This window comes from Gymnoscopelus braueri, assembly GCF_963280865.1.
Source record: "Gymnoscopelus braueri genome assembly, chromosome: 11".
Taxonomy (NCBI): domain Eukaryota; kingdom Metazoa; phylum Chordata; class Actinopteri; order Myctophiformes; family Myctophidae; genus Gymnoscopelus; species Gymnoscopelus braueri.
The window spans coordinates 5858137-5873136 of record NC_137613.1 but is presented as its reverse complement, the minus strand read 5'-3'; the positions used below and the strand labels follow the sequence as shown (position 1 = coordinate 5873136).

The 15000-nt window shown below is 40.9% G+C and overlaps 1 protein-coding gene across 1 annotated transcript in view; it reads left to right on the top strand.

The window, feature by feature from the left end:
- The window catches only part of fam83hb (family with sequence similarity 83 member Hb), a 40254-nt gene that overhangs the window by 6209 nt on the left and 19045 nt on the right, over positions 1–15000 (top strand). The window lies entirely within an intron of this gene.

The window sequence follows — 15000 nt, the reverse complement described above, 5'->3', positions numbered from 1 at the left end:
GTTAACTTTATGAACTTAAATACAAATACGTTGGACATAAAAAAGACAATACAATTTTAATACTAGTCCTTAAGCTACTAATATAGACTGAAGTGATTAAAGCGGGTCATGTTAGGAATTGTAAACAGCTGAAATCAATAATATATCAGTATTCTGATATTAACCTGCGGGCCGCATTAAGTGAAGGTGGGGGCCGCCTGTGGCCCCCGGGCCGCCAGTTGCCCATGTATGCGTTACATGTTGACACGACACAGTGCTGTGATAACATATAGAAATGACAGACAGGTGGTGTTTCTGACCCGGCTCTCACCTCGCTCCCTGCGCGTTCTGTTTGTAAGGAAGTGACAGTTGGAGGTCCTGACAGTCAGCACTGCAGCGTCCGGTACGCTACGCGCCATGCAGCCGTTTCCCTCCCAAACCTGTTCCCAGGTGGCATTCCCCCCCCCGTCCCCCCGCCCCTCCCCCGCCCCTCCCCGTCTCTATTCACATCAACAACTGTAACCTTGAAGCGGACAGTTATGCCAGATCAGTCAGTGATTAGTGTTTGTTCAGTGAGGTGTGTGTGTGTGTGTGTGTGTGTGTGTGTGTGTGTGTGTGTGTGTGTGTGTGTGTGTGTGTGTGTGTGTGTGTGTGTGTGTGTGTGTGTGTGTGTGTGTGTGTGTGTGTGTGTGTGTGTGTGTGTGTGTGTGTGTGTGTGTGAGAGAGAGAGAGAGAGACAGAGACACAGAGAGAGAGAGAGTAGACTATGTTCTTATATGAGGTATGTGTCGAAAAGCCTGAATCAGCTGAGTCGGCGTGTGTTTGCCCCGATTCATTCACACGTGTTGAGACAGATCATCATCACAGCCTCCTCTCTCTCTCTCTCTCTCTCTCCCCCCCCCCCGCCTCAGCGTCCTCATAGGAATCCAGAGAATGAGCTTCTTGCTACACGCCCGCCGAGCAGAAACATTGAGCCTGTCTGAATACTATTCAGATGATTAGATCTTGACTGAGTGCTGGCGTTGATGTCCGTCCAGTCAGTGGCTCTGCTCTGTTCATGGCAGAGGAGAGGTTGTCAAATATTTGGCCCCCGTCTGAAAAGATTCGGTGCCAGAAACACCCATAAGATGTGTCCAAATATTTCTAAAATCGCAGAACTACAAAGCAGAGAGCTTGTAGATCATCTATTATCGAATAGCCCCCAAAATATATATAATAATAATCATAATAAAAGCTGAAATAATAATAATAACTTTATTTGTATAGCACCTTTCATGACATGAAATGCAGCTCAAAGTGCTTCACAGAGCAAGAGTACAATTACAGAAAAAGTACTGAAGTACTAATTCAACGATAAAGCAAAAAAGACAAAGCATAAAACAACATTAAAAACATCGCAAAAAAAGGCAGTGACTCAGGCAAAAACAGTGAGGACGTGGATAACAACACAGAGATTTAAACATCAGCTAAAAGCAAGAGTGAAGAAATAGGTCTTGAGCTGTGCTTTTAAAGCAGTGGTTTTCGACCTGTTTCATGCCAAGGACCCCTAAATTGATATTCATTTGGCCGCGGACCCCCATTTGAAAAATGTTTTGTGCCAGGGACCCCCAGAAGCAAAAAGATATCAGTAAATTTTCGCTTAAATAAAAAATATAAATATTCAAAGATATGCACACTTTTTTAAGGTTTTTCAAAAATAGCAGATCTACAAGCTCATAGTTTGTAGATCTGCTATTTTTGAATAGCCAAAGCTAAACGGTTAAAATGATTGTGACGCTATGTTGACTAATTTAGCTGGGGACCCCCTGGTACTCCCTCAAGGACCACTGGTGGTCCCCGGACCACCGGTTGAGAGAACCACTGCTTTAAAGCTATCCACAGAGGCTGCCTGTCTTTAGGTGTAATGGGGTGTAAATGTAAGAAACACTGTATAATGACCCTTTATAAAGGCAGCCCTGCCCTTTTTCTCTGTGAGCAACACAACAAAACATCCTAACTGACCGAACGAGAAAGAAAGAGATGTTTATCATCACAAAGAGAAAGAAAAAGGAGATCTCTATCATCATCATCACACGCGCATCGTCCTCGTCCTGAAGGGGAAAACACACCGTGGGTTAGGTTGCTATGACGACAAAACAAAGCAGCATTATTTGTTGTGAGCGTCCTGACAGGTTATGAAGGAGACGAGACTCTGTCAGCAGGTTCACCGTTTGTCACATCACTGTCAGGGGTGGAAAAAGTACTCAAAATGTTTTACTTAAGTAAAAGTATCAATGTAGGAATACTCTGTTACAAGTAAAAAGTCCGGAATTAAAAATTTACTTGAGTAAAAGTTTGAAAGTATTAGTATCGAAATGAACTTAAAGTACCAAAAGTAGAGAGTACTCATTATGCAGAATGTCTCATTTCAGAGGTTTTCAAATGTATAAAATCTTCGAAATCTTTTGAAAATAGCAGATCTACAAGCTCACAATGCGTCGCATTGCGACGCATTGTGAGCTTGTAGATCGGCTATTATCAAATGGCCGAAATATATATAGGGCTGTAGTGGTCAATGTATGTTTTGTAATAATAATCAAAATATACAAAGTAACTAGTAACTAAAGCTTTCAAATACTTGTAGTGAAGTAAAAGTACAATATTTGCCTCTGAGATGTAGTGGAGTAGAAGTAAAAGTACTGAAAATTGGAAGTACTCCAGTAAAGTAAAAAAAATACCTCAAAATTGTACTTAAGTACAGTACTTGAGTAAATGTACTTATAGTTACTTAACACCACATCACCGCTGTTGCTTCATCCTACCATGATTCACAAGTTCAAATGAATGGTGGGTGAGCAACAACCCCGCAGGCCCTATCTAGCGCAGTGTTTCCCAACCCGGGGTCTGTGGTGTGGTGCGTGCCCTCCTGCTAAAGATCACAGGAGGGGTGTGAGGACTTGTCTGCTTGGAGTTTATCCCAAATTGTAAACTTCTTTATTAAAGGCAGCTCTCCGCCGCACCGATTTAGTCCCGACTCGGCGGGAGGAGGCGTTGGAAAGTATAATGATAATGAATTTTATTTGTCGGCTATAGCACCTTTCCAAACAAAGTTACAAAGTGCTGAACAGAGCAAGGTTAAAAAACAACCACAAAGCAAAAAAAAAAATAGGGAAAAAAACAGTTTGATTAAACAAATAACAACATTAGGGTGTGTACAGTCATATAAAAAACAATGAAGAAAAACACTTAGTGTAGAGGTAGGTTTTCAGAAGTGACTTAAACAGAGGCACTTCTGAAAACAGAAGCGTCTGGTGCCGACAACATGTTGTCAGATAGCGTTGTTCCGTCGGGTCCGGACCTCTATCGACCCGACGATGAGAAACCAAGCATGTTCAGTCTTTGGGCCGACTGGGGGGTAAAGGTTGAGTGAAACAAGCAACCAGGTCTATGAAAACAAGCCGAAAAGAAGCGACCGGTTTCACTTGAGCCCTATTTTATCATCTATTTTCAAAAAGAATCTTGAAAGCCAGCCTTTAATAAGCAACTACACTCCAGAAACAAGCCCAAACAAAAGCAACCAGCAACTATGAATATTTACAAGCGACTTGACAGGAAAGCGTGCGTGCGTGCGTGCATGAGTGCGTGGGTATGGGGGGGTCTCCGTTCTTGCCAGATGTAAGACTGATCTGGTGCCCCTGAGAAAGGCATACTTATGGCTAAAGACTTCACCTCAGCTTTGCTGCCACTGATCCTGTGATTTGAGGCCTACTTGTTATTATTACAAAAACTTCAGTCCTACATACATTTTGGCAATTGGAAAATAGCCGATCTACAAGCTCCGCGACGCATTGTGAGCTTGTAGATCTGCTATTTTCAAAAGATTTGTATACTGTACATTTTATGCATTTGAAAACTTGGGACATAAAGCGTAAGGAGTACTTTCTACTTTTGGTACTTTAAGTACATTTTTGATACCAATGCTTTTGTATCAAAATGTATTCCGGACTTTTACTTGTAACAGAGTATTTCTACCTTACAGTTTTGATACTTTTACTTAAGTTAGAAATGTGAGTACTTTTTCCACCACTGGAGATTGGGCACTCCCTCTGGCTTTGTGCCCACACTGTGGTATAGAAACACATTCTGTGGTTTTTCTTTTTTTAAAGCACGATGATGAGCTCGAAGCGTCGGAAAGAGAGAGAGAGAGAGAGCGCAGGTGAGTGCACTTCCTGCAGCCTAGGGCCGTTATCATCACAGAACGGTACGCGCCGTCCCACTACGCTCTGCTCGCATGCAGAGCAGAGCAGAGCTTAGCGAGTCCTTTGGTTGATTTGGCTTTAGATAATTGTAGAATTATGACTGAGGGAATGTCAGAGATCTAAGCGCTCACACACTATTCCATCATGTTACAGTGACTTGGCGACAGCTGAAACCTTTCCACACAAGGAGCATGTGCTCCCAACATGGCCTCTCTGTGTTAGAATCTGTATTTTACTGCTAAAAGTGGACCCAAACAGGCCCATTAGTGGGTCCCTGTTTCCACTCTCTGAGAGTTAAATTAACATGAAGGATTTTAAGATTTAAAGCAGGGGTCTTCAAGCAGGGACCCCCTCTATATTGTATAAAATTGTGTTTCAGATAAACTTTTGCTGCTCTTTTTTCCCTCTACACCTATAATAACTCTTTGCCAAAAATAGCCGATCTACAAGCTCACAATGCCTCGCAGCGCGAGGCGTTGTGAGCTTGTAGATCTGCTATTTTTGGCTAAAGTTCTCCTCAGAAAAGGGATGCTAGGGTTCGAGTGGTTAATGTAAAAAAAAAAAAATTTCACACAAATATTTGGCGGACCCCCTGTAGTAACTCTGAGGACCCCCTATGGGTCACTGACCCCCTGTTGAAGACCCCTGCTTTAAAGGGATAGTTCAACCAAAACATTATTTATTTTCTATCAATTACCTTTTCTATCAGTTGTGAGCTCATGAAGCCTTGAATTCATGGAGATTGTTTAGTTTTTGTCGCATTCCTAAGACAATAACTTGATGGCCGGCGGAAAGATGCTAATGTCTCCGGCAGGAGACTCAAAAGTTATTCATCAAATCAAATTAATAATTCATCAAAATTATTAATTATTTGGCTTAGGAATGCAACAAAAACTAAATAAATCTCCATGAATTCATTTCAAGTCTCCATGGGTTGAGTAATCGATAGGAAAAAAAGTCATTTTGGGGATGAACTATCCCTTAATAATTGGTACTATCCCTTGATACTTGGCTGCGCAATCGTGTCTTGCACCGAAAATAGCAGATCTACAGGCTCACAACTTGGACACAAACACCGGCGGCAACCGACAGCGGTTACTGTGTTCTGTGTTGGTTGGTGATTCCCCGATTCCACCCCCCAGCCCTCCCCCCTTGTGGAACTTTCCTTTGGTCCGACTCCTACGGGACGGAGCAGCAGCAGCATACCACCACAAGAGCTCTAATGTCTCTGAAGAGTTGAGTCAGGATTGAGGGAACAGGATGTCAGCTATTATACTGTATGTATGTATGTATGCTAGCTGGTGAATCAGCTCCCTGGTCGGGGCTAGCCTGATGACTCACCAGGCCACTGGGTGAAGGGCGTGTCCTGTCCTCCTCCCTGTGATTGCAGGGCAGGGCTTGGACCCTTTGCTATCGTTACCCAGGATGCCCTGGGGCGTGTGAGTGTGACTGACTGACTGTTGTGCTGCGGTAGAACACGTCATACGGTACACGCTCCTTGAGCTGCTAAGGTACACAACCTTACAAACACCTATTCAACCCCCTCTCTCACTCACACACACACACACACACACACACACACACACACACACACACACACACACACTCACTCACTCACTCACTCACTCACTCACTCACTCACTCACTCACTCACTCACTCACTCACTCACTCACTCACTCACTCACTCACTCACTCACTCACTCGCACACACACACAGGCACACAGGTATACGCGCACACACGTACGCATGGTGTAAAGTAACTTAAGTACATTTACTCAAGTACTGTACTTAAGTAAAATGTTGAGGTACTTTTACTTTACTGGAGTATTTCCAATTTTCAATACTTCTACTCCACTACATCTCAGAGGCAAATATTGTACTTTTACTCCACTACAATTATTTGAAAACTTTAGTTACTAGATACTTTGCAGATATAAATTATATTATAAAACACACAATAACCACTTTAGCCCTATTTTATACATAGGCTATTTGAAAATAGCAGTCAGGCGATGCGACGCGTTTTGAGCTTGTAGATCTACTTTTTTTTCAAACATCATAGTACTTTTACTTTTGGTACTTAAAGTATATTTTGATGCCAATACTTTTGTACTTTTACTCAAGTAACATTTTGAACACAGGCCTTTTACTTGTAACAGAGTATTTCTACATTGCTACTTTTACTTAAGTGAAAATAAGTAGTACCTCCACCACTGACACACACATTCAGCCCCTGGGTCTCACACACACACACACACACACACACACACACACACACACACACACACACACACACACACACACACACACACACACACACACACACACACACACATACACACCCTTCCTTCTACTGGGCTGGTAAACTGTTACCCAACCGCATTAATGCTGGAAAAAAAACAACCTCACATTCCCAGCTTTTATGAAGTACAGAAATAGCTACAAGTTTCCCCCCCAAAACCCTCTCTCTTGTTTTCTTAAGACTTATTTTTGGCATTTTTATGCTTTATTACATCAGATAGGTCAGTGTGTAGACAGACATGAAATGAAGGGCAGAGAAAGAGAGAGAGGGGAGACGCAGAAGACCAGACAGCGGGGGTCGGATTCGAACACTAGTAGGTTCTCTCCTGGCGCTCACATTTATTGTATGGTGAGCTGACTGAGCCGCCACACGCCCCCATTTACCCCCAAAATCAACCATCATTCAAGTTGTGTGCCAAAGTCCCAAGTGCTTTAGTTAAAGGGATATTTCACTTTCAAAAAAACGTTTTGTCATTTTATCGTCTACTCAGGCTTTTGTGAGCCCCCCAGACCGTTTTTAAGTTGCTTGATTCAGTATTTAGATATTTGATATTCATTTTATCAGACACGCCCCCTTCCTATACAAACCCATTATAACTTCAAACTCCATTCTTAACCCGTTAGATTCATCAAAAACACCCGTCCTTGGTTCTAGTGACTCAACCTGCCCTCCTAATACGTGAGGGGGCCGTGTTTTTTCGATTACTTTTTTCATTTATTTTATTTTATTTTTTTAATGTATTTTATTTTTTTCATTTTCCCCCAAAAATATTAAAAATAAATGAAAAAAGTTATCGAAAAAACACGGCCCCCTCGCGTATTAGGAGGGCAGGGTGAGTCACCAGAACCAAGGACGGGTGTTTTTGACGAATCTAACAGGTTAAAAATTGAGTTTGAAGTTATAATGGGTTTGTATAGGAAGGGGGCGTGTCTGATAAAATGAATATCAAATATCTAAATACTAAATCAAGCAACTTCAAAACGGTCTGGGGGGCTCACAAAGGCCTGAGTAGACGATAGAATGACCAAAAGTTTTTTTTAAAGTGAAATATCCCTTTAACCTCTTTCAACCTATAGCGTCCCTATTTCTAAAATAGCAGCTTTAAGGCAGCTTTCCATCGCACCGATTTTGGGCCGACTTGGCATTGGAAAGCTTTGGATATCGTCGTTCCGTCGGTTAGAGGTCCGTCGGGGGGGTCCGCCGGGACCTTATCGACCGACTCAGAGAAACCGAACATGTTGAGGTAAAGCCGCGGGGTAGAGGAGAGGGGGGAGAGAGAGGGGGGGTACAGGTTTGGTCCGAGAGTGTTGCCAGATTCTGTGAGAGAAACAAGCGACCAGGTCTATGAAAACAAGCCCTATAAAGAAGTCGACCAGTTTCACCACTTGAGCCCTATTATAGCAGCTATTTTCAAAAATAATCTTCAGAAACAAGCCCAAACAAAAGCAAACCAGCGACTATGAATATTTACAAGCGACTTTTACAGGAAAACAAGCCCAAAGTCGCTTATAATAAGCAGACCTGGCAACACTGGCAGCCCAGCCTGCCAGCTATAACGCATTAGCACAACAATGGGCACATCGGCCGACAGTTTGTGCTGAACGAAATGCCAACTTTTGCCAAGTAGTCTAGAAAGTAGTCTGTTTGGTGGAGAGTCACCTTAACCCTTTAAGACGGGGGACGCATCTGTGTAACCACTTTATCCATATTTTATACTTTTGGCTATTAAAAAATAGCAGATCTACAAGCTCATAGCGCGGCACCGAGTGCCGCGCTATGAGCTTGTAGATCTGCTATTCTTTTTTTAAATCGTGTTTTTTTTTTTTGCAAATCTTTGAATATATATCTATAAAGCAATTGTTTTTTACTCAAATCTTTGCTTCTGGGGGTCCCTGGAACATTTTTTTTTAGATGGGGGTCCTCAGCCAAATACATATCGTTGTGGGGCTCCTTGACACTGACATTAATATTATAGCAACATAAGTGTTTCAGAAAACTGTTTTAAACTGATTTAGAAGATATTTGTAGAATCCCCAGAAGCAATAACATTTTAGTTAGAAATGCTCGCTTTAAATATATATATATATATATTGAAAGATTTGTACAAAATTGTTCACGATTTTTCAAAAATAGCAGATCTACAAGCTCATAGCGCGGCACTCGGTGCCGCGCTATGAGCTTGTATATCTGCTATTTTTGAATAGCCCAACGAAATCTAAAAATGACACACAGATGCGTTCTCAGGTCTTAAAGAGTTAAGCAGCTCTACTGTAGGCCAGTAGGCCTACTTGTCGCTATTTGACATACAACAAACGTCAAATATTGGGCTGAAGTGGTTTTAATGTGCTTTGCTGAGCAGACCTAGTACATACAGGCCTGTTAATAATGACAAAGAAATGTGTGTCATACATTTATGAATGAATGAAGGTCAGGGTATTATCTTACACGTTACATTGTGATACTATTTAGCCTGTGTCATGCATTGCATGCTGTTCAATGTGTCGGCCTGGTTGGCCTTGTTGTGTTCACACATTGTAGTATTAGGAGGACCCTGACCTCTCGGGACGAGGAGGCTCTCTCTCTGACCGCCCAGAGATCTCATTTCGTCCCAAACGGTTTCGTTTGTTTCTCTTTGTTTATGTTTACGGAGCACGGAGTCTGACTTTATCGATCAATCAATGTACCGATACGTCTGTAAACACCATTATAACTCCCACGACATAACTGCACATGGCTCGATTTAATAACTGTCTGTTACTGTCAGTGGTGGAAAGTAACTAAGTACATTTACTTAAGTACTGTACTTAAGTACAACTTTGAGGTATTTGTACTTTACTCGAGTATTTCCAATTTCCAATATTTTTACTTCTACTCCACTACATCTGAGAGGCAAATATTGTACTTTTACTCCACTACAATTATTTGAAAACTTTAGTTACTAGTTACTTTTCAGATATAAATTATTACATAAAAAAACATACAATAACCACTTTAGCCCTATTTTATACCTAGGCTATTTGAAAATAGCCGAGCTTGTAGATCTGCTATTTTCAAACATTTTAGTACTTTTACTTTTGGTACTTTAAGTACATTTTGATGCTAATACTTTTGTACTTTTACTCAAGTAAATTTAGAATTCCGGACTTTTACTTGTAACAGAGTACTTCTATATTGCAGTATTGATACTTTTACTTAAGTAAAATATCTGAATACCTTTTCCACCACTGGTTACTGTAACTGTTGGTTTAAAGTCAATTTAGGTCATCATGTAAACATGGTTGTCATTAAAGTAAAGCTCTGACAGGCTGTATGGCAGAGCTTTATGTATGAATGTGACACAGATTTCACCTGCAACTCGAAGCTCCACGCGTTACCGGCGCGCAGTGGTGTAAAGTAACTGAGTACATTTACTCAAGTACTGCACTAAGTAAAGTACACTTTTGAGGAATTGTTGCTTAACTGGAGTGTTTCCAATTGTCAATACTTTTACTTCTGCTCCACTACATCTCAGAGGCAAATATTGTACTTTTTACTCCACAAAAATTATTTGAAAACTTTAGTTACGTTTTAGATTGATTGATTGATTGAATATTTTATTAGGCAAAAAAATGTAAAACACTGACAGCACAGTTACATTTAAAATACTTTGTCTAAGAGGTCCGTTCATGAAAGTCCTTGCGGTCTTGTTTCCAATGAGGGCCTTGGTATTCAATTTAGATTCAGATTATTATTACAAAACAAGTGTTAAAGGGATACTTCACTCTCGGGCCGGGGACACATTTAAAAAAAATATTAAAAAAAAATGAAAAAAGTTATGGAAAATTCATGGCCCCCTCACGCATTAGAGTGTCCTACTAATGCGTGAGGGGGCCATGAATTTTCCATAACTTTTTTCATTTATTTTTAATATTTTTTTTAAATGTGTCCCCGGCCCGAAAGTGAAGTATCCCTTTAACTACTTCAGCCATATACTATACTTAGGCTATTTGAAAACAGCCGATCTACAAGCTCACAATGCGTCGCAAAGCAATGCTTTCTGAGCTTGTAGGTCGGCTATTTTCAAAGCATTTTTATATATTTGGAAACTTGTGAAATGGGACATTGTGCCAAATGAGTACTTTTATTTTCAGTACTTAAAGTATATTTTAATGCGAATACTCTTGTAATTAAATAGAAAATTTAGAATTCCTGACTTTCACTTGTGTAACAGAGTGTTTCTACGCTGCAGTATTGGTACTTTAACTACTTTTACTTTACTTAAAAAAAATGTGAGTACTTCTTCCACCACTACCGGTGCGGCAGGTTTATACTCGACAGAAATATGAGCGAACCTGTCCATACAGCTCTCTGTCTGTCTCTTTCTGCTCCTGTTTCTCTCTCCTGTGACTCGCTGTGTTCTCCTGTTCCCAGCGCGGCCGTTTGTCCTCTTCTGTTCTCTCTCTCTCTCTCTATCTCTCTCATGTGCTTCATTTACATATTACTCTAAAAAAAACGGATTGGATTTCACTTGACACCGAAATGCAAAATGCTATTTTAATCTCCCCGGCTTTACGTGTAATTAAGCAGGGCGTGTGAGAGCCCATAGCGCAGCGCTGAGTCTTAGCACGTGTAGGTGAGACAAATGTATTATTGTTAATAACGATAATAATTAATCCATTAAGACCGGGAACGCATCTGTGTGTAATTTTTTGATTTCTTTGGGCAATTTTTTGAAGAAAAAAAAATCTTAAATTCATGCAAATCTTTGAATATATATTTTTAAAGTGAACATTTGTAACTCAATTCTTTGCTTCTGGGGGTTCTACAAATACCTTCTAAATCCTAATAAAAAAAACATATGTTTCTATAATATCAATGGTTCTCAAACGTTTTTCATTCAAAGATTCAAAGAATTGCACACATTTTCACGATTTTTCAAAAATAGCTGAACTACAAGCTCATAGCGCGGCACTCGGTGTCACGCTATGAGCTTGTATATCTGCTATTTTTGAATAGCCAAAGACATCTTAAAACGACATAGATGTGTTCCCTTCCCGGTCTGGATGATCAATGATAATGGGTTAACAATAATATTGTATATGTAACTTTATTTATTTTTTATGAAGTGCTAAAACCAAAGCGTCATAACCAAGACAGAAACTGGGAATTCAAGAGACAGACATTAAATGCAAGTTAAGAAAACAAATTATGTCGGTTTTCTCATTCATTTGCAAAGATATTAATTCACCTGATGTCCCGTCCGGGTCTGAATGATTCTCTGGTCTAATTTAGTTTGTTGTTGTTGGTGATGCAAAGGATGAATGCAGGGTTGCTGCAACATCTAGAGCAAGGGTGGGCAACCAACCACTGCTTTTATAGGCAGGGCCAGTTGAGTTGATCAAAAACAACCAACCCATTGAGACCTGAGGCGATTCTTAAAAATGTTTTCTAAATCCTAACAGTTTTTTGAAAAAAAAAATGTTTCAAGATTTTTCAAAAATAGCAGATCAACAACGCGCTATGAGCTTGTATATCTGCTATTTTTGAATAGCCAAAGACATCTAAAGTGACACAGATGCGTTCCAGGTCTTAATGGGTTAACTGTTATTGTTTGATGTGCATAACATGTTTCGCCCCTGACTTTCGCCCGGCCCTTACCTTTATTATTAGAATTAAATTATTGCCTCATTCTTTGTTAGCTTTTATTATTACATTTACATATTCTATGTTTGTATTATTCTGATTAGCAGCCTATGTAGAGACAACCCAGTCTAGGGTGAACTGGTCCGGTTACAGTAGCAGGAAGTCAGATAGGAGGAGGTCATTTCTTATTTCAATCACATTGAAGTGTTAACTTCATCTGGGCCAGTGTGCGTACACACATTCAGTGTGTATTCTTCTCAGTGCGTGTGTGCGTACACACATCCGGTGAGGTAGCAAGTATGTGGCATTGTTCCTATGAAGGTGTGTTAAGCCTGAAACGTATAATCATTACACTTACTGCAACAATGGGCCCTTTATGTGAGGCTTATGGACAACCTGTGCATCTCACTGTCCTGAGAGACACTGCATGTCATGAGCGTCCTGACCAGTGTTGCCAGGGTTTTGTGAGAGAAACAAGCCATGTCATGTCTAAACCCTAACCCTGTGGGGGTCCTATATAACCCTATAGTACATCAGCTAATGGAACCGATCTACAAGCTCACAATTCAGCTTCTAGATCTGCTATTTTCAAATAAATCTTGGAGGAAAAAAAGGGAAATATTTGGAATATTTTTGAAAAATGGAAACGACACAAATCTTGTATGGGGGGGGGGGGTACACAACATATTTTCAGATGGGGGGTAACCCGACAAATATATTAATATGGGGGTCCTTGACATGAAAATGTTTGAGAACCACTGGTGTAAACATATAGGAGGCAAAAACAAATAAGCAACAACTACACTTTAGAAACAAGCCCCCCCCCCCACAATATATGTTTTTACAAGCGACTTTACATAAGAACAAGCCCAAAGGTTCTTATAATAAGCAGACATGGCAACACTGAGCGTCCTGACAGTGTCCTGTCATACAATGTTCTCCCAGTCAGTTCACACAGGGATACACAACTCTGTTACCCTGTGAGCAGTGGTGGAAAGTAACTAAGTACTTTTACTTCTATCATGTCAGAGGAAAATATTGTACTTTTACTCCACTACAATTATTTGATAACTTTAGTTACTTTGTGGATTTTAATTATCATTACAAAACATACATTAACCACTTCAGCCGTATTTAAAAAAAGACAGAGGCAGTTCAAGTCTTAAAGCACAATTTATTCAAGGGAAATCAACAATGTTTAGTTCAGGGAGGGGGGGGTGCCTGCATGTCATGCAAAACAAACTTAAATTCTTCCCTAGTCAGGGGTTAGTACGGTAGGCTTGACGGTAAAACAGAGCAGACTTCATCAACACTCGCACGTTGCCTATGAAATAAAAGAAACATAACATGAGCCTTGTAAACCAACACAACATTTATATATAATAACACTGAGGAATGGGTGGAGTGTATCTAGGGTGACCACCCGTCCCGAAATTCGCGGGACAGTCCCGAAATTGGACCCTCTGTCCCGCGTCCCGCACAAGCAGGGCAATGTCCCGAAAATCAAAGTTATGGAAAAAAAAAAAAAAAAAGATTTTTATTTTATAAAAAAAAAAAAAATTCATTACATTTTTAAGTTAACTTGCAATACCCTCTTATATCTAATCCTAACCCTAAAACCAAAGTAAAGAAACCAAAAACTGGAAAAAAAACGAACCCAATCCGCCCAGAACCGCAAAAAAAACGAACCCAATCCGCCCAGAACCGCAAAAAAATTGCGCGCGCGCGGGAGTGGTCCGCATGCACGCGCGCTGATGCGTCCCGCGAAACGGGTTAATCTGTCCCTCAATGGACCTGTCTGGAGGTGGTCACCCTAAGTGTATCGCTTACCGCCTGGACGACGGTATTTCCCTCAGGGAGGGTCAGCAGAGAGTGAGTGATCAGCTTTTGTAAACTCAGCCCAGCTGTCTTCTGATTGACCAGCACGCAGGTGTCATCACTTCCAACTGATTGAGGATGCAGAGTGGCACGTACTGCCCCTCAACCAATTGCCCTCCTAGACCAGTGGTTTTCAACCTTTTTCTTGCCAAGGACCCCCAAATTGACACTTATTAGCCTGCGGACCCCCATTTGAAAAGCTATGCCAAGGACCCCCGTAGAGAAGTTTTTTACGGCTCTAGCAGTGATTTTCTACCAGTTTAATTTCAAGGACCCCCAGTTTGTCATTAGGCTACGGACCCCCATTTAATGGCATTCCTATCTCTGGGACCCAAATTTATATTGTAAAATCAATGTTAATTTAACTCTGAGAGTGTACAAATGGAACCAAATGGACCCGTTACACGTCCATTTGTACACTCTCTGAGTTACAGACCCATAAGGGTCAATTTGGTTCCTAACTTTGAATCATTTAGCTGGGGACCCCCTGGAACTCCCTCAAGGACCCCTGGGGGTCCCCGGACCCCACTTTGAGAACCAATGCCCTAGGGCCTAGGCAACGGGGCTGTCTGAGGTGCTGGACTCTAGACTCCTCACTCTGGCTCCCACTGTAGGAAAACTCACCTGACCGGCAGGGACTGGAGCGAGGCTCCACAAAGAATATATTTTGTTTGATGCCAATACCTTTGTACTTTTACTCAAGTGCATTTTGAATACCGAACTTGTACTCGTAACAGTAGTTCTACAAAAGGGTATTGATACTTTTACTTAAGTAAAACATTTGAATACTTTTTTCCACCACTATTTGTGAGTCGTATAGGGCTCCAGCCAACCGTTCTTTTCTTAGCGATTATTTTATACAATTATCGATTGTCTTTTATAATCGATTAGTTTGATCAACTGTTGCACGCCTAGATTGGAGGGTTATGTCTGTATACAAAGTGTGAGGGTAACATTAGAACTTTACAATTTCAACTTA